At 41.2% G+C, this 21,203-nt stretch overlaps 1 long non-coding RNA gene across 1 annotated transcript; it reads left to right on the forward strand.

Moving 5' to 3' along the window:
- The first annotated feature begins 368 nt into the window (after positions 1 to 368).
- LOC140628597 (uncharacterized) lies at positions 369 to 15,365 on the forward strand. Its single transcript, XR_012026664.1, has 3 exons — positions 369 to 703; positions 6,047 to 6,199; positions 15,278 to 15,365. It is a non-coding gene; the product is annotated as an uncharacterized lncRNA (long non-coding RNA).
- The last annotated feature ends 5,838 nt before the right edge of the window (positions 15,366 to 21,203 follow it).

Below are 21,203 nucleotides of genomic sequence, written 5' to 3' on the forward strand. Positions count from 1 at the left end.
CATGGCAAAATTTTAACAGCTCTTGAATCTTATTGGTTATATATGTGTGTGTACATTACGCTATTCTTTCAAATTTTTTGTATGTTTGCAACTTTCCAAAGTCAAAATTTAGGGAAAAGTTTTCTTTGTGCAGGACTCTACCTTGCCTTCAAACTTGCAGTCAGGCCGATCATTTTGCAAACTGGCTTTCACATAGGCAGAATTTTAAGGATGACTCCCTCAAGATTGTATGCCCTAATCCAGGTCCTGTGGGTACCATAAAAACAGCCTTCCCCCCGATTTACATTATGTTACATAGCACAACTGACCCTAAAATAGGGAGATTATCCCAGTGGTCCCAATTCTAACCATGTGAGTCTCTTTAAACAGACTTTTTTTTTCTGGTTGGCAACAAAAGAGGACATCAGACTCAAGGCACGAGAAGAAGTCAACTCACTGTCGCTAGCTCTAAAGACGGGCAAAAGGGGGCATAAGCCAAGGAATGCAGGTAGTCTCTAGAAGCAGAAATCAGCCCCTGATGACAGCCAGCAGTTCGACAACTGCAAAGAACTGAATTCCAGCAATAATTTCAATGGGCTTGAAAGAGAAATATTCTTCAGGGCTTCCAAAGACAAATATAGCCTGGCCAACACCTTCATTTCAGTCTTAAGAGGCCCAGAACGAGAAAGTACTGAGTCTGCCTAGAGCTCTAACACACAGAATGGTGAGCAAAGAAATAGTGTTGTTTTTAACCATGAGGCTTATGGTTATTATTATGGCAGCAATAGAAAATTAATATAGTATACTAGCAAGATCCAGGTGCTAGAGGAAAATGTTCAGGGAGTTTTGAGTTTGGGTTCATTAATTTGTTGAATTCTGTAAACTGTGGAATTAAAATTAAAATCTGAGTTGCTTTGCTTCTCTGTTGCAAATTACTCCTTATCTTTCCAAATTATATAAAATTTATTCTCTGTTCCTTATTTCTTTGTATCTTCTAAATATGCGTGCTCATTAAGGTGTTTTCAGTTTTATTTTTCAAGTACCAGAAAATATATAGATATGCACTTTCTAATCCTGTAAAAAATAAACACTTAATAGATTTTCCTTCATAGATTGTTAGATATGAAAGCAGATTCAGAGGAGTGACGTCCGTGGGAATGGTGGCACAAAAATATCCGCAAAAATTCTCCCCAATAAGAACAATGAGAATGCTAACAAAAATTGTCAAAATCAACTTTTTCAGAACTCTGGAAACTAAGTGAAGGCTTGCAACAATTCACAGAATGTTTATTCAAGAAAAAGAGTGGAATCTCAGCAAGAATGGGAGCTTTGTGGTACTTGCCTCATAACATCTTCCTCTTCCAGTCTCCTTGGAAGCCTTGAAATCCAGGAATCTCACAACAAAAGTAGCTGTGAAAACTAGCAACCTAATGGCCACAGGGGGCAGAAGAGGTTTGGAGCTCCCCCAAGGCTCATCCCAATAATTGCCTTTATCTGTTTTTTTTTTTTTGCTGCAGTTCCCTGGAAACACCCTAAATCAAAAGGCAGAGATTGGCAGAGTGGATAAGAAAACATGATCTGACTCTATGGTGTCTATGAGAGACACACAATAGTCTCAAAACCAAATAGGAGCACCTGGATGGCTCAGTGGTTAAGCATCTACCTTTGACTTGAGTTATGATCCCAGGGTCCTGGGATCAATCCCCACATCGGGCTCCCTTCTCGGCAGGAGGCCTGCTTCTCCCTCTCCCTGTGCCTGCTGCTCTGCCTACTTGTGCTCTCTTGCTCTCTCTCTCTGTCAAATAAATAAATAAAATCTTAAAAAAAAACCCACAAATACTTTGAAAGTAAAAGGACGGAAAAAATATATACCATACAAATAGTAATCCTAAGAGATCTGGAGTGGCTATACTAATTTCAGCCTGCTTTTCCCTCTCCCCCTGCTTCTGCTTCCTCTCTCTCTTTCTGTCAAATAAGTAAATTTTTAAAAAAAATCTTGAAAAAAAAAACCACAGCAAAATACCACTACATCCCTATTATAATGGATAACATTTTATTTTAAGTAGGCTCCATGCCCAGCATAGATCCCAATGAGGATTCGACTCAACAACCCTGAGACCAAGACCTTAGCTGAGATCAAGAGCTTAATGCTCCATGGTCTGAGCCACCCAGGTGCCCCTAATGGATAACATTTTTAATAATAATGACAATGCCAAGTGCTGGTAAGGATGAGGAGCAACTGGAAGTCTCACAATTTGCTGGTCGCAATTCAGAATAATATAGTTACTCTGGAAAATGGCTCAGTATGCTCCTTGTAAGATTTAACATACCCTTCCTATGAGACTGAGCCATCTCACCTCTGGATGTTTACCATGGAGAAAGGAAATTTCATGTCCATACAGAAACCTGTTCGCTGATAAACCTAGGCTTTATTCATAATCTCAAAATATACAGTTAATTTTTGTTGATTTTAGAGTATCACAGATAATTAATAATTACCTAGAAATGATTTTGATGATCAAGGATTTCACCATTATATATAAAAATATGCTGCAGAGGAAATTTAGAACAAATTAGTAGGTATGTGTTAGTATGTTTTTGCTTGTTTGTTTGCTTGATCCATCTTCTTTGGAATTTTTGAAGGATAGTATAAGCCTCTTCTCAAGTTTCTCTTTCCATAACAAGACCAAATTCATATGCATAGAGATTTTATCTCTGGATTCTGAAATGGTGGACTAGGGAATTTGGCGTGCACGCATGACTTTGGGACAACTAGAGAAGGTGGGTGAAATAAAAAAGTCTGTGTGAAGGCTCAAGGGAGGTCCCTTGATCTACCTTCCCAAGATCTAGGAGAAGGAAGAGACCCAGGGAGCTGTTTTTCCCCTGGGCACTTATACTAATTCTAATAGGAAAGCTGAAAAGCTGAACAGAACTTTTCACAGCCTTGCCAAACTGAGGAACCTGTCAACGATATACGGGAAGACGGGTGTTTACCCCAACGGGCTGCATCCTACAACCAGAAGCACATTCTCCCAACAGCTGTAGCCTGGAATCACCTTAATCACCAAACACAGAATAAGTAAATTCTGGTGTGCTAGTGCTTCTGGGCATCCCAAACGCCTGGCATGCCCAGATTCCTTCCTGAAGTAAACATATATCTTCTTTGGAGGAGAACAGCTATACATCAAATTGTTTCTGCAAACAGCTTTGCAAATACAATATCCAGGATTTGACAAGAAATAATGAGACACATAAGAAGAAAAGATGCCATAAATTAAAGCCAGCAGAAATTACAGAAAATAGAAACAGACTCACACAGGCTATAGATACTAAAATTATGAGACACAGGCTTTAAAATAATAGTTCATTCTGGGGTACCTGGGTGGCTTAGTTGGTTAAGCATCTGACTCTTGGTTTCAGCTCAGGTTGTGAAGTCAGAGTCCTGGTCTCTGTGCTCAGCACTAAGTCTGCTTGAGAGTCTCTCTCCCTCTCAATCTGCTCCTTCCCCCAGTGTGTGGGCATGCGTGTTCTCTCTCTCTCTCTCCTTCTAGCTCTCTCTCTCTCAAATAAATAAATAAATCTTTTAAAAAGAAAAGAAAAGAATGATCCTCCTTATGCCCAAGGAGATAAGGAACAAAATTAAGAATTTGGCAGAGAACTGCAAATATTGAAACAAATGAAATAAAAATTCTAAACTACACTAAAAAATTCAATAGAGCTAAAAAAAGAAAATACAATAACCAAAATTAAGAATGCAGGGGTTGGATGTAACAGATTAGACAAATCTACAGGGAGAATCAGTGACCTGGAACAGGGGTCTATAAACTAAAACCTGTGGGCAAAATCTGGCTAATAGCCTGTTTTTGTATGGCCCAGGAGAGAATGGTTTTCACATTTTTGAAGGGTTTAAAAAAAAATATGTGAAAGACACTCTCTTTGACCTGCAAAGCCTAAAATAGTTACTGTCTAGCCCTGTAGAAAAGCTTAGCAACCCCTAACCTAGAAGGGACAAGGAAGAAGGCTGACAAGTCAGCCCCAACCAGCATTGTACCCAGCTGGTGAGACTCAGCTACTCTGGCCCTTTCAGGAGGGCTTTGACCATTCATTTATTCATCCGCCCAGATATCTAATATCTATGCAGTCAATTCCCACCTTAGTGCTTAAGAGCATGGACTTTATGGTCAGAGCTGGGTTTAAATCCCAACTTAGGGGCTCTCCTGTGTGGCTCAGGCAGTTAAGTGTCTGCCTTTGGCTCAGGTCATGATCTTAGGGTCCTGGGATAGAGTCCCACAGGTTTCCTGTTCAGCCGGGAGCCTGCTTCTCCCTCTCCCTCTACTGCTGCGCCCCCCCCCCCCATTGCTTGTATGCTCTCTCTCTGTCAAATAAATAAATACATCTTTAAAAAATAAAAAATAAATAAACCCCAACTTAGCCTCCTCACACAGAGAAAAGGGGATTAATAATAGGGCCTCGCTGACTGATACTCATGAGGACCTTGATAGTGCAGATCAGACACTTAGTACAGTGTTTGTATAAAGTAAGGACTCAATGCATGTCAGGTGCTATTGTTAGCAAGGAGTGCGCTCAGGTCATGCCCCAAACTGACTGTAAGTCCCAGAAGGACACCCTGGTGCCTGTAATGGGGTAAGATGGGATGAAGGTAGGACAGGAAAGGAAGGGAGAGCAGGATTATCTTGAATATGCAGGATGAAGGCCAAACACAAACTTTTTTTTAAAGATTTTATTTATTTATTCATAAGAGAGACACACACACACAGAGAGAGAGAGAGAGAGAGAGGCAGAGACACAGGCAGAGGAAGAAGCAGGCTCCACGCAGGATGCCCGACGTGGGACTCAATCCGAGTTCTCCAGGATCAGGCCCTGGGCTGAAGGCGGAGCTAAACCGCTGAGCCACCTGGGCTGCCCAAATACAAACTTTATACCATTCCCCTTCCCACAAACATTTGCCTACATGTGAATTACAGTCGGAAGTGAATATCATCAGAAGTGCCTGGGTGGCTAAGTCAGTTAAGCACCTGACTCTTGGTTGGGCTCCAGACATGATCTCAGGGTTATGAGATCGAGCCCCACATCAGGCTCTGCAATGGGTGTGGAGCCTGCTTAAGATTCTCTCCTTCTCTTCTGCCTCTTCCCCCTATAGTTCTCTCTCTCTCTCTCTTTCTCTCAAAAAGAGTGAATATCGTCAGCAATGCTTATTTGTAATAGCTAAAGACTACAAGTAACCTAAATCTTCAACACCTACGGAGTAGAGTGAAATTAGTTGATGACATGTAAGGTGCAAAAAATCAATGCAAAACTGTGAAGTATGTCAAAGCATAATATTCGAACACTTAAAATTTAAACTCATAAATATAGACGGAACATGTAACAAAGATTCATTTGATTCATTAGTGAGGGCATTGGCGAGATTGTAAAGCTGGTTCAAAGAGCAATTAGTGAACTGGGTATCCACAGGCATGAATAAAGAACATTAGAATAAGCACTACATAAGGTACAAATCTGCTTAAATAACTCATAAGGCCATAAAACCATAACCTTCAGGTTATCTTTTGTACCAGACAGAAATAATCTACAAGTTGACTACAACTTCACAGTGTCTGGGCTTTAATCAAATAGTAAAAAGTGAAGCCAAGCACAGAGACATTTTCTTAGAGAATTAAATAATTCTATTACACAATTCTCCCAGTACAACACTGAGATGACGTGCCTCCCCTCCTTTGCCTTATTTCCAAACTTTTAGGCATTTTTTCTTAATAAATAGTATGCCAGTGATATAAAATGTGTTGAATGTCTAAGTATTAGATCTCACACAGGAAATTTGTGCCACCCCAAAGGTTTTAACTGGGAAGTGTTTAATAAACAGACTACTTGTGGGGCAGGGAGTGAGGCAGGGAGGGGGAATAGGGTTAAGAAGATCAAAAAGAGATGAGGTTTCTAGGCACTAGGACAAGTAGGAAACCCTTACTATCCATAGATATGACAAAAAGGGGAGAAATTGAGTAAATAAATACCAACTCTTGTCCTCCTTCTGCCCTCTGTTCTTCAGTCAATGCCTTCTATTGGCTCAACCCAACTGGAAACCAGAGGAAGAGCAGCCATTGATGCCATCCATGCAGGTCAGCCTCTGGACATAGAGCAAGACCGAGAAGGTGGGAAATGAGATGCAAACAGAGAATAACCTGCTCAGTCAATATGTCAGGTATTGTTATGGATTAAATTGTGTCTTCCAAAAAAGATATGTTGACATCCCAACCCCCAGTACCTCAGAATGTGACCTTATTTGGGCATGGGGTATTTACAGAGGTAATTGAGTTTACTTTATTTATTTTTGTATATTTTTTTATTGGAGTTTGATTTGCCAACATATAGCATAACACCCAGTGCTCATCCCGTCCAGTGCCCACCTCAGTCACCCAGTCACCTCATCCCCCTGCCCATCTCCCCTTTCATTACCCCTTGTTTGTTTCCCAGTTAGGAGTCTCTCATGTTCTGTCACCCTCTCTGATATTTCCCACACATTTCTTCTCCCTTCCCTTATATTCCCTTTCACTATTATTTATATTCCCCAAATGAATGAGAACATACAATGTTTGTCCTTCTCCGATTGACTTACTTCACTCAGCATAATACCTTCAGTTCCATCCACATTGAAGCAAATGGTGGGTATTTGTCATTTCTAATGGCTGAGGAATATTCCATTGTATACATAGACCACAGCTTCTTTATCCATTCATCTTTTGACAGACACCGAGGCTCCTTCCACAGTTTGGCTATTGTGGACATTGCTGCTAGAAACATCGGGGTGCAGGTGTCCTGCCGTTTCACTGCATCTGTATCTTTGGGGTAAATCCCCAGCAGTGCAATTGCTGGGTCGTAGGGCAGGTCTATTTTTAACTCTTTGAGGAACCTCCACACAGTTTTCCAGAGTGGCTGCACCAGTTCACATTCCCGAGGTAATTGAGTTTAAATGAAATAATGAGGGTGGACCCTAATCCAATATGACTGGTGTTTTTATAAAAAGGGGAGATCCGAACACAGATACACATAGAAGGAAGACAATGTGAAGAGACAAGGGGAGAAGACAGCCATCTACAAGCCAAGTGGAGGGTTCTGGAACAGAGTCTCCCTCACAGCACTTCAAAAACAACCAACTCTGTTGGCACCTTGATTTTTGTTTTCTAGCATCTAGAACTATGAAGAAATACATTTCTGTTGTCAAAGCCATCCAGTTTCTGATACTTTGTTATGGCAAACTAATACAGGTGTGTAAAAAGAAAAATACACACAGAAGGAGGTCCTCTATCAAGAGGGCCTCTATCACTCAACACAGTGTTACTTCTGTGAGGTGGCAGGGGAGATTTCTATTTGGTGGTTTTCTTTATTCCCTAGCTTGTGTACGTTTACATCAGAACAAATGAGCAGATGGTTTTGTTAAAATGAAATTCAAGGCAGTAGGAAGAGGAAGTCACTCATGGGCAACTGGAGCGGTGTGTATGGCAGAGGGGCCAGCTCAGTGATATACCATTAATATGTGGGCTCTAGTTACTTGTGTCCCAAGGGGACATTTCTTGCCCCGGACTGGATTCCCAAGCTTTCTGTTCCCTTTATGTCACACACTTGGCTTTTGTCTCCTTTCCAAAGCTGCTGTCCCACTGGTAGGTCCCCTGAGGCTTTGTTTCCAATCCCTACCCCCCACGACTGTAGAGAAGGCCAAAGGTTAGCACAGAAGACAACTCCATTCAGGGGGGCTCCTGGGTGGCTCAGTGGTTGAGCGTCTGCCTTTGGCTCAGATCCTGGTCCCAGGGTCCTAGAATCGAATCCCGCATCAGGCTCCCCACAGGGAGCCTGCTTCTCCCTCTGCCTATGTCTCTGCCTCTCTCTGTGTGTCTCTCACAAATAAATAAATAAAATCCTTTTTTTTTTTTAAAGGCTACTTCATTTGAGAATGTGTTATTGCTCTTCACTAATTGAAAAAGTTAAAAATATCACAAGTTGTGGGCACCTGGCTGGCTCAGTCAGAAAAGCGTGTGATTCTTGATCTTGGGGTCATGGGTTCAAGTGCCAGTTAGGTATAGAGATTCCTACCAAAAATAAATTTAAAAAGACATTAACACAAATTTGATCCTCTCAGAAAATGTTTGCTAAATGAACACATGTTATAAGGTTTAAGAGCTCTAACCTAATTTTTATTTATTTATTTTAAAAAAATTTTTATTGGAGTTCAATTTACCAACATACAGCATAACACCCAGTGCTCATCCCATCAAGCGCCCCCCTCAGTGCCCATCACCCAGTCACCCCCACCCCCTGCCCACCTCCCTTTCCACCATCCCTTGTTCATTTCCCAGAGTCTAACCTAATTTTTAAAGGAAGGGTATCTCATCCATAGGTTCTCTACTCATTTCTTAGAAAAATAATTAAAAATCCAACTGGAGAGAGGGGAGGGGCAAAGAGTAGGGTCCCCAAATCACCTGTCCCCACCAAATTACCTAGATAACCTTCAAATCATCCTGAAAATCTACGAATTCGGCCTGAGATTTAAAGAAAGACCAGCTGGAACGCTACAGTGAGAAGAGTTCGCGCTTCTATCAAGGTAGGAAGACGGGGGAAAAAAGAAATAAAGAAACAAAAGGCCTCCAAGGGGGGGGCCCCCGCGAGGAGCCGGGCTGAGGCCGGGGCGAGTGTCCCCAGGACAGGAGAGCCCCGTCCCGGAGAAGCAGGAGCTACACCAACCTTCCCGGGCGGAAAGGGGCCCGCAGGGAGGTGGAGCAGGACCCAGGAGGGCGGGGGTGCCCTTGGGTTCCCGGGGACACTAACAGACACCTGCGCCCCGGGAGAGTGCACCGAGCTCCCTAAGGGCTGCAGCGCGCACGGTGGGACCCGGAGCAGCTCGGAGGGGCTCGGGCGGGGGCTCCGCGGAGGGGGCTGCGGGGCGGGAGCAGCTCGGGGGGCTCGGGGGCGGCTCCGCGGAGGGGGCTGCGGCCCGGGAGCGCGAATCCAACAGCGCAGGCTCCGGAGCGCAGGGCGCCAGGACACAGCCCAGGATCCCGCCTCCCCCCGGGACAGGCAGAGGCCGGGAGGGCCCAGGACAGCAAGGACGCTCCTGCCCCGAGCTGAGCAGATCAGCGGCCCCGCCCCGGAGCCTCCAGGCCCTGCAGACGGAGAGCTCCGGAGTTACTGCGGGGGCTGAATCCAGGTTTCCAGAGCTGCAGCAACCACTGGAGTTGTTCCTCCTGCGGCCTCACGGGGTAAACAACCCCCACTGAGCCCTGCACCAGGCAGGGGGCAGAGCAGCTCCCCCAAGTGCTAACACCTGAAAATCAGCACAACAGGCCCCTCCCCCAGAAGACCAGCAGGACGGACAAGTTCCAGGGGAAGTCAAGGGACTTAAAGAACACAGAATCAGAAGATACTCCCCCGTGGTTTTTTTTTTTTTTTTTTTTTTTTTTGCTTTTTGATTTGTTTGCTTCCCCCACCCTTTTATTTCCTTTCTTTTTCTTTCTCTTTTTCTTTCTTTTTCTTCCTTTTTTCTTTTTTCTTCCTTTCTTTCTCTCCTCTCTTTTTCTCCTTTTCCCAATACAACTTGTTTTTGGCCACTCTGCACTGAGCAAAATGACTAGAAGGAAAACCTCACCTCAAAAGAAAGAATCAGAAACAGTCCTCTCTCCCACAGAGTTACAAAATCTGGATTACAATTCAATGTCAGAAAGCCAGTTCAGAAACACTATTATACAGCTACTGGTGGCTCTAGTAAAAAGCATAAAGGACTCAAGAGACTTCATGACTGCAGAATTTAGATCTAATCAGGCAGAAATTAAAAATAAATCGAATGAGATGCAATCCAAACTAGAAGTCCTAACAACGAGGGTTAACGAGGTGGAAGTACTAGTGAGTGACATAGAAGACAAGTTGATGGTAAAGAGGGAAACTGAGGAAAAAAGAGACAAACAATTAAAATACCATGAGGATAGATTAAGGGAAATAAACGACAGCCTGAGGAAGAAAAACCTACGTTTAATTGGGGTTCCCGAGGGCGCCGAAAGGGCCAGAGGGCCAGAATATGTATTTGAACAAATCCTAGCTGAAAACTTTCCTAATCTGGGAAGGGAAATAGGCATTCAGATCCAGGAAATAGAGAGATCCCTCCCTAAAATCAATAAAAACCGTTCAACACCTCGACATCTAATAGTTAAGCTTGCAAATTCCAAAGATAAAGAGCAGATCCTTAAAGCAGCAAGAGACAAGAAATCCCTGACTTTTATGGGGAGGAGTATTAGGGTAACAGCAGACCTCTCCACAGAGACCTGGCAGGCCAGAAAGGGCTGGCAGGATATATTCAGGGTCCTAAATGAGAAGAACATGCAACCAAGAATACTTTATCCAGCAAGGCTCTCATTCAGAATAGAAGGAGAGATAAAGAGCTTCCAAGACAGGCAGGAACTAAAAGAATATGTGACCTCCAAACCAGCTCTGCAAGAAATTTTGAGGGGGACTCTTAAAATTCCCCTTTAAGAAGAAGTTCAGTGGAACAATCCACAAAAACAAGGACTGAATAGATATCATGATGACACTAAACTCATATCTTTCAATAGTAACTCTGAACGTGAACGGGCTTAATGACCCCATCAAAAGGCGCAGGGTGTCTGACTGGATAAAAAAGCAGGACCCATCTATTTGCTGTCTACAACAGACTCATTTTAGACAGAAGGACACCTACAGCCTGAAAATAAAAGGTTGGAGAACCATTTGCCATTCAAATGGTCCTGAAAAGAAAGCAGGGGTAGCCATCCTTATATCAGATAAACTAAAATTTACCCCGAAGACTGTAGTGAGAGATGAAGAGGGACACTATATCATACTTAAAGGATCTATCCAACAAGAGGACTTAACAATCCTCAATATATATGCCCCGAATGTGGGAGCTGCCAAATATTTAAACCAATTAATAACCAAAGTGAAGAAATACTTAGATAATAACACACTTATACTTGGTGACTTCAATCTAGCTCTTTCTATACTCGATAGGTCTTCTAAGCACAACATCTCCAAAGAAATGAGAGCTTTAAATGATACACTGGACCAGATGGATTTCACAGATATCTACAGAACTTTACATCCAAACTCAACTGAATACACATTCTTCTCAAGTGCACATGGAGCTTTCTCCAGAATAGACCACATACTGGGTCACAAATCGGGTCTGAACCGATACCAAAAGATTGGGATCGTCCCCTGCATAGTCTCAGACCATAATGCCTTGAAATTAGAACTAAATCACAACAAGAAGTTTGGAAGGACCTCAAACACGTGGAGGTTAAGGACCATCCTGCTAAAAGATGAAAGGTCAACCAGGAAATTAAGGAAGAATTAAAAAGATTCATGGAAACTAATGAGAATGAAGACACAACCGTTCAAAATCTTTGGGATGCAGCAAAAGCAGTCCTAAGGGGGAAATACATCGCAATACAAGCATCCATTCAAAAACTGGAAAGAACTCAAATACAAAACTAACCTTACACCTAAAGGAGCTAGAGAAGAAACAGCAAATAGATCCTACACCCAGGAGAAGAAGGGAGTTAATTAAGATTCGAGCAGAACTCAACAAAATCGAGACCAGAAGAACTGTGGAACAGATCAACAGAACCAAGAGTTGGTTCTTTGAAAGAATTAATAAGATAGATAAACCATTAGCCAGCCTTATTAAAAAGAAGAGAGAGAAGACTCAAATTAATAAAATCATGAATGAGAAAGGAGAGATCACTACCAACACCAAGGAAATACAAACGATTTTAAAAGCATATTATGAACAGCTATACGCCAATAAATTAGGCAATCTAGAAGAAATGGATGCATTCCTGGAAAGCCACAAACTACCAAAACTGGAACAGGAAGAAATAGAAAACCTGAACAGGCCAATAACCAGGGAGGAAATTGAAGCAGTCATCAAAAACCTCCCAAGACACAAGAGTCCAGGGCCAGATGGCTTCCCAGGGGAATTCTATCAAATGTTTAAAGAAGAAACCATACCTATTCTACTAAAGCTGTTTGGAAAGATATAAAGGGATGGAGTACTTCCAAATCCGTTCTATGAGGCCAGCATCACCTTAATTCCAAAACCAGACAAAGACCCCACCAAAAAGGAGAATTACAGACCAATATCCCTGATGAACATGGATGCAAAAATTCTCAACAAGATACTAGCCAATAGGATCCAACAACATTAAGAAAATTATTCACCATGACCAAGTAGGATTTATCCCCGGGACACAAGGCTGGTTCAACACCCATAAAACAATCAATGTGATTCATTATATCAGCAAGAGAAAAAACCAAGAACCATATGATCCTCTCATTAGATGCAGAGAAAGCATTTGACAAAATACAGCATCCATTCCTGATCAAAACTCTTCAGAGTGTAGGGATAGAGGGAACTTTCCTCGACATCTTAAAAGCCATCTACGAAAAGCCCACAGCAAATATCATTCGCAATGGGGAAGCACTGGGAGCCTTTCCCCTAAGATCAGGAACAAGACAGGGATGTCCACTCTCACCACTACTATTCAACATAGTACTGGAGGTCCTAGCCTCAGCAATCAGACAACAAAAAGACATTAAAGGCATTCAAATTGGCAAAGAAGAAGTCAAACTCTCCCTCTTCGCCGATGACATAATATTCTACAGAGAAAACCCAAAAGCCTCCACCCCAAGATTGCTAGAACTCATACAGCAATTTGGTAGCATGGCAGGATACAAAATCAATGCCCAGAAATCAGTGGCATTTCTATACACTAACAATGAGACTGAAGAAAGAGAAATCAAGGAGTCAATCCCATTTACAATTGCACCCAAAAGCATAAGATACCTAGAAATAAACCTAACCAAAGAGGTAAAGGATCTATACCCTAAAAACTATAGAACACTTCTGAAAGAAATTGAGGAAGACACAAAGAGATGGAAAAATATTCCATGCTCATGGATTGGCAGAATTAATATTGTGAAAATGTCAATGTGACCCAGGGCAATTTACACGTTTAATGCAATCCCTATCAAAATACCATGGACTTTCTTCAGAGAGTTAGAACAAATTATTTTAAGATTTGTGGGGAATCAGAAAAGACCCCGAATAGCGAAGGGAATTTAAAAAAATAAAACCATAGCCGGGGGCATCACAATGCCAGATTTCAGGTTGTACTACAAAGCTGTGGTCATCAAGACAGTGCGGTACTGGCACAAAAACAGACACATAGATCAATGGAACAGAATGGAGAACCCAGAAGTGGACCCTGAACTTTATGGTCAACTAATATTCTTTAAAGGAGGAAAGACTATCCATTGGAAGAAAGACAGTCTCTTCAATAAATGGTGCTGGGAAAATTGGACATCCACATGCAGAAGAATGAAACTAGACCACTCTCTTTCACCATACACAAAGATAAACTCAAAATGGATGAAAGATCTAAATGTGAGACAAGAGTCCATCAAAATCCTAGAGAAGAACACAGGCAACACCCTTTTTGAACTCAGCCACAGTAACTTCTTGCAAGATACATCCACGAAGGCAAAAGAAACAAAAGCAAAAATGAACTATTGGGACTTCATCGAGATAAGAAGCTTTTGCACAGCAAAGGATACAGTCAACAAAACTAAAAGACAACCTACAGAATGGGAGAAGATATTTGCAAATGACCTATCAGATAAAGGGCTAGTTTCCAAGATCTATAAAGAACTTATTAAACTCAACACCAAAGAAACAAACAATCCAATCATGAAACGGGCAAAAGACATGAAGAGAAATCTCACAGAGGAAGACATAGACATGGCCAACATGCACATGAGAAAATGGTCCGCATCACTTGCCATCAGGGAAATACAAATCAAAACCACAATGAGATACCACCTCACACCAGTGAGAATGGGGAAAATTAACAAGGCAGGAAACCACAAATGTTGGAGAGGATGCGGAGAAAGGGGAACCCTCTTGCCCTGTTGGTGGGAATGTGAACTGGTGCAGCCACTCTGGAAAACTGTGTGGAGGTTCCTCAAAGAGTTAAAAATAGACCTGCCCTACGACCCAGCAATTGCACTGCTGGGGATTTACCCCAAAGATTCAGATGTAATGAAACGTGGGGACACCTGCACCCCGATGTTTCTAGCAGCAATGTCCACAATAGCCAAACTGTGGAAGGAGCCTCGGTGTCCATCGAAAGATGAATGGATAAAGAAGCTGTGGTCTATGTATACAATGGAATATTCCTCAGCCATTAGAAACGACAAATACCCACCATTTGCTTCAACGTGGATGGAACTGGAGGGTATTATGCTGAGTGAAGTAAGTCAATCGGAGAAGGACAAACATTATATGTTCTCATTCATTTGGGGAATATAAATAATAGTGAAAGGGAATATAAGGGAAGGGAGAAGAAATGTGTGGGAAATATCAGAAAGGGAGACAGAACATAAAGACTCCTAACTCTGGGAAACGAACTAGGGGTGGTGGAAGGGGAGGAGGTCGGGGGGTGGGGGTGAATGGGTGACGGGCACTGAGGGGGGCACTTGACGGGATGAGCACTGGGTGTTATTCTGTATGTTGGTAAATTGAACACCAATAAAAAATAAACTTATTATTTAAAAAATCCAACTGGACTTCAACCTGCTGTCTTTATTTCTTGAGGTGCAACTCTTCTCGAGGTGGAACCCCTTCACCTCTTTTTTCAGTATAGACTGAAGTACTCCTACTTGTAGACAAATCTTAGTAGATCCTTCCAGACTATCCCTCTGTCCTTCATTGACCTGTGTTCACTTGTTTCCTTTGCCTTCTCTCTCTCTGAGGCCAAGACTTCCTTGAGGGGATGGGACATGGCTTATCCTTACTTGACTGACACTGGTGATAAGAATCTGGTAATAACCAAATGCTCACTCAAGCCTGAAACATGACTCAGGTGACCTTTGAAAAGGGGGATAGGCAAGGAGGTAAGAGTCATGCTTCAGGAAAATGAGGGATCAGTTTTTTTTTTTTTTTAATGAGCAAAAAGGAAATGAAGAGTATATATCAGCTAAAGGATCCTAGGGATTTTTGAACCCAATCCTTTCCTTTTCCTAATAAAGGGAACAGAACCAGGGCTGAGGAAGATGCATTACCGTGTTGGTTCCCATGGTGACTGATTTATTTATTTTTTTTCTCTTCAAAGATTGAAGGTATTTTTTTTCCTTACCTCAGTAATTTTTCTTATTTATTTATTTATTGTATTACAGTTCTCTCTGATCTGCTTTCTTATAGGGGTCATTTGGAACCTACTTGCTACTGGCACTAAGGTATAATTTCCAGAAAAGGTGAAATCATGATTCTTGAGCACATACAAAAGGTATGTAAGCCAAAGATTTTATTCAACTCATTAATGAATGTGGTAACCAGTAGGATATTGAGTATAGAAGAGCATGTCAGGAGCTCGATACGGATAGGTAGTTTAATAAAGGATGACATAGCTGGGTTAGATACAAAACTTTTCTACAGGGAAAAAAAAAACCTATAACCCCTGGGGTTATCTTTTCTACTGAACAGAAATTATTTGAATCTCTAGAGGACAAAATTCTTTAAGTTCTTACATAACTTCACAAAGTCTTTGACTTTTAATGAATGGTCAAGTGAGCAAACAAGGTACATTCCCCTAGACCACTCTTGGGTGAGTCTTCTTCTCCATTTGATATTCAAAGGCTATGACATCTGCCTTTTCCCCTTGTCTCTCACTCTTTTATAATTTTTCTTAACAGTTACCAGATGGAGGATGAATATTTGGGGAGCATATAAATTGAAACCTTTTTTAAGAGGAGATGCAAGATTTCCACTCAAAATGGGGTTTCAAATAGCCTTAAATGCATCAGATACCCAGGGAGCTGGCCCAACGGCAACCACAGAATGAGGAAAAAGAGGATTTTTTTTTTTTTTTGGCATCTACATGGTTTTATACTGAACCATGGCCCCATCAAAAAATGAGGAGATCGTGATGGGTGCTAATATCCCTGAAGGATTGAATTGCATTGTAAACTTGGAGTATGTAAGGAGTTAATAAAGTATGTTTGTATATGCTAATACACATATTTTGTGTATGAGCTAAAGATGTTATGGAACCAAGTGGAATAACAACAAAAAATTGTTGAACTATCTGAATCTTATAGAACAACATTTAAAATCACCGGGAAAACTGAAAATATGTATGGATTTTTTTAATCTACTTACTCTATTTTCAAAACGTCAGATATTTGGGAAACATCAAAGCAAGATGCAGTGTTCATTTTGCATTCAAAAGCCCTTTAAGCTCTTTTGGAAGACCTGTAATAATGAAGAACTTGTAATAAGCTCACAAAAGACTCTTCTAATGAATTAGTCAATTTTAATACTCTTCAGAATTCCCCATAAGAACATCATGCTTTCGCTCGCTCTCTTCCTTTTTTCTTCTTGCAAAGCTTAGCTCTCTCCTCTCTTGACAACCACTCCAAGATATTTTAGATTTCTTTAAGAGAGAAAAGGTTTCATTTATTAAAGACAGAATTGTGCTAAATTAAAATCAATCATTATAATAATTACTTCTGCCTTAACACATACTGGCTGCTATGAAAAGGATTGTAAAGACTGGCTTCAAATTTTTATTTTGAAAAACAGTCTGGATCATACGTGTTGTGATTCAGGTTCAAAGGTTTATCTTCATCCTAAAGTTTAGATACCCAACCTTAAATGTTCTGAGAATAGAATGGGAACCTCGTTACATATTTCTATTTTAAACTTCTATTACCACCTTTCTCATCCCCCAAACCCTTACCATCCTAATCAGTGGGATTTGAAAATATCTGAGCTAGATATTGACTTCTTTGACCAGCAGGATCTAAACGAGCAGAAGACATTTTCTGCCTGACTCCTATGTCCATACATATCTGACAACATTTTGTAGTATTTATCCAAACGGCTGCAGTCTGTTTTCCCTACAGATATTTTCCAAGCACTTCCTTTGTGTCAGGTGCAGTTCTAGAATGGGAATGATGAACAAGACAAAGTCCCTTACCAAAGAAGAATACATTTCCGTAGGAGAAAATGGATGATAAATAAGTAAACAAATTAATATTCTGTGTTTAAAGTGGTGCCTATACATAAACGGATAGAACATACATTTTTTTCCCCTCAGTTACATCTGTTAGTAGTGCCAACTGAATAATGAGAGACCATAATTGTGCTTTATGGCAGGGAAAGAGGTAGCTTGGCTGGATAACCAAATGTAGGATCAGGCCAAGAAAAAACTGGCCTGTGGTTCAAATTCATTTTCTCCTATCAAATTGAACTCTCAGAAAGCTAGTGGAGAAACTCCTTCCTTGGCCTGCTGTCCCCTACATCTTCAAACCAGTAACAGCATGTCAAATCCTTCCCATACCTTGATCTCTCTGTCACCTCTCTTGGACTCCAGCTGGAGAACGTTCTCGGCTTTTCAGAGCTCCTATGATTAGACTGGACCTAGCTGGATAATCCAGGATGATCTCCTCATCTCAAGGTCCGTAAACTTAACTATATCTGCCAAGTCCCCTTTGCCATCTCAGGTCACATATTCACAGGTCCCAGGGATATAGCTGGGGAAGGGGCATTATTTTGCCTACCGCAGAGGGCCAGTCTGTCACTGTCGCAACCACTCAACTGAAAGCCGCCATAAACAATATATAAGCGAGTAAGTAAGGCAGTGTTCCAATAAAACTTTATTTATGGGCACTGAAATCTGAGTCTCATATAATTTTTGTGTCACAAAATAATATTCTTATTTTTTTTCTCAATGATTTAAAAATCTACAAGCTGTTCTGAGCTCACAGGGTGGTGACAAAATAAGCAGTAGGTTACATTTGGCCTGTATGATTTGCTGACCTCTGATGTAGACGTTAATTCCTCTGTCCCAGACTGGGAGCCCACAAACGGCAAGAATGTTCTCTCTGACTTTTGCTGTACTGTGGATGCTTTTTAATACGATCAAACATTTGATCAAAGCCCTTACCTGTAGGACAATTCCAGATGCCAAAGTGATATTTATGGTGAAGTGGCTATAGAAAATTTTGCTCAGGAAACTAGTCCTTTTGTAAGAGTAAAGATGTGCTAGAGTTGAGAAAATGAGTTCATAGGGGGAGGAATACAAATGTGCAGTTGCTAAATTAGCTGCATTCTCCTTTGAACTTTAATGACACCTTTAGGTAGGCAGGCAAAACTAATAATAAAGGAAATCAAATCAAATCTCATGCTTCAGGAGGGTAGCAGATAACCCAAGATGATATGGGAGGGTTTTTTTCATTTTTTACCTCGTATTAGTTTACCTGAAACATTGTAAATTCCATTTACAGTCTTTTAAAATACTGTACCCTAGGGGCAGGACTTCGACATTAACTGAATTGGTAATATGATTAGGCATGTGGTAAAACCCATTTGCTCACAGAAGCAAGGTATTGAAATTATTATGCTTCATAAAATAATTGCATAATGAGGTATAATCTGGAGTGTTCGTAATGTTCGAGAGGTGGGATTGGAACTTATAATAATGATACCCCAATCTCTCAAATCTATATATTAGGAACAATCAAATTTTGGTGTCATGTTATAGCTATTCCAAATCTAATAAACCGTATGCTTTGGGCCATGTTCTCTAGAAAGGGATCCCAGGACATGGACTCCTGTACAGATGATTTATGAAATGAAGTCCTCCTGGGAGAAACCAGAAAGGGGGTGGGAGAGGTGGGGCATGGAAGGGAAAGAAGCCAAATAAGTGTGAATTCAAGCAAGGTCCCAGCCTCAGGTTGATCTTGTGAAGGACTCTGGAACATAAATTATACCTCCAAGTTTGTTTGGACCAAAGGCAAGGAGCTAGGACTTCCTACTACTGCACTGAGTAGTCAACTGGTCAAGGCTTCCCCAGGGCAAATAAATACCCAAGCATTTCTTGCTCTCTTTGCAGGTGGGCAAGATAGCTTTAACAGCTCAAAGTAGCTTTAACAGCCCAAAGAGTGTCACAGGTGCAGGCCATTATAAGCAGAGCTCTCAGAAGTCGGGGGAGGGGGAGTTCACAGAAAACATAACAGGGATCCGAGGGAATTTACACAGAGCACCAACAGGGTCAGCTCTACCACACGTGTATCATACAAATACATGGGGATTTGGTTTTCTGGAAGAAAACAAATTTAGTCATTCTCTCTATATATCTCTTTCTCACTTACTCACTTCTAAAAATGCCTTTTGATACCCGGGCCTCATGTTCTCCCATGTAACAAAGGACAAGTCTTAAATTTTAGAAAGTTGCCTCTGGAGTTTATAACTCCAGGTGGACAGGAAGGGAAATATATTCGTTTTTGTTTGTCTTGCCACTCTCTGTTCATTTATTTTTAAATTTATGTTTCGAATAGGTAAGGTATTTCTGTGATTGAAAAGCCTGGAAATACAAAAAGATACACAGTGAAAGTCTCTGCTGACCCTTGCCCCCCATCTGCCAAGACATCTGTGCTTGTATGTGGGCATACAAGCAAACACACACAGACTTGTAGTCTCCTTCCTTTTATACAAAGGACGGGGTAGTATAAAAACTGTTCTGCCTATAAAAATTGTTGCATTTTTTTTCACTTACTATATCTTAGAGTTCCTTCCGCATCAGTACTGGGAGAGTTTCCCCTTGCCACTCTTTTGATGACATCTGCATGGTATTCCATTGGGTAGATAGGTAAACATTTATTTAAACAATTGGCTATGGGGATCCCTGGGTGGCGCAGCGGTTTGGCGCCTGCCTTTGGCCCAGGGCGCGATCCTGGAGACCCGGGATCGAATCCCACATCAGGCTCCCGGTGCATGGAGCCTGCTTCTCCCTCTGCCTGTGTCTCTGCCTCTCTCTCTCTCCCTCTCTCTCTGTGACTATCATAAATAAATAAAAATTAAAAAAAAAAAAACAACAATTGGCTATGGATGTGCATTATTTTGGAATCCTTTGCAGTTACAAATGGTGCTGCATTAAGTATCCTTGTGTATGTATCATTTTCCAAGTATGCCAGAGTATCTGTGGAATAAATTCCCCGACATTTAGTTGCTCATTGAAGGGCAAATAAATTTATAATTTTTTAAAGTTTTTATTTAAATTCCAGTTAGTTAAGATACAGGGTAATATTAGTTTTGGGTGTGTAATATAGCAACTCAACACTTCCATACAACACCCGGTGTTGTTCCATACAACAAGTGCCCTCCTTGATCCGTACCACCTGTTTCACCCATCCCTCCCCAGCTCCTCTCTGGTAGCCACCCATTTGTTCTCTACAGTTAAGAGTCTGTTTCTTGCTTTGCCTCTCTCTCTCTCTCTCTCCCTCTTTTTCCTCTTTGCTTGTTTCTGAAATCCCACATATAAGTGAAATCATATGGTTTTTGTCTTTCTCTGACTGACTTATTTTGCTCAGCATAATACTCTCTATCTAGCTCCATCCGCATTGTTGCAAATGGCAAGATCTCATTCTTTTTTCTGACTGGAGTATAAGAATGAGATCTTGCCATTTGCAACAATTGTCTGTATATATCACATTCCATTCCAATATAGACAATTGTCTATATATACCACATATATTCCATTGTCTATATATACCACATCTTCTTTACCATTCATCAGTTGATGGGCACTTGGGCTATTTCCATTATTTGGCTATTGTAGATAATGCTGCCATAAACATTGGGGTTCATGTATCCTTTTGAATTAGCATTTTTTTTTATTTGGGTAAATACTTAGCAGCGCAATTGCTCAATGGTAGGGTAGCTCTATTTTGAACTTTTTGAAGAACCTCCAAGCTGTTTTCCAGAGTGGCTGCACCAGTTTGCAACCAACAGTGCCAGAGGGGTCCCCATTTTCCACTTCCTCGCCAACACCTGCAGTTTCTTGTATTGTTGATTTTAGCCATTCTGACAGGTGTAACATGATATCTCATTGTGGTTTTGATTTGCATTTCCCTGCAGATCAGTGATTTTGAGCATCTTTTCATGTGTCTGTTGGCCATCTGGATGTCTTCTTTGGAGAAATATCTGTTCATGTCTTCTGTCCATTTTTTAATTGGATCATTTGTCTTTTGGGTGTTGAGTTGCATAAGTGCTTTATAGATTTTAGATACTAACCCTTTATTAGATATGTCCTTTGCAAATATCTCCTCCCATTCCACAGGCTACC

Source organism: Canis lupus, chromosome X (assembly GCF_048164855.1).
Source record: "Canis lupus baileyi chromosome X, mCanLup2.hap1, whole genome shotgun sequence".
In the NCBI taxonomy this organism is placed as follows: domain Eukaryota; kingdom Metazoa; phylum Chordata; class Mammalia; order Carnivora; family Canidae; genus Canis; species Canis lupus.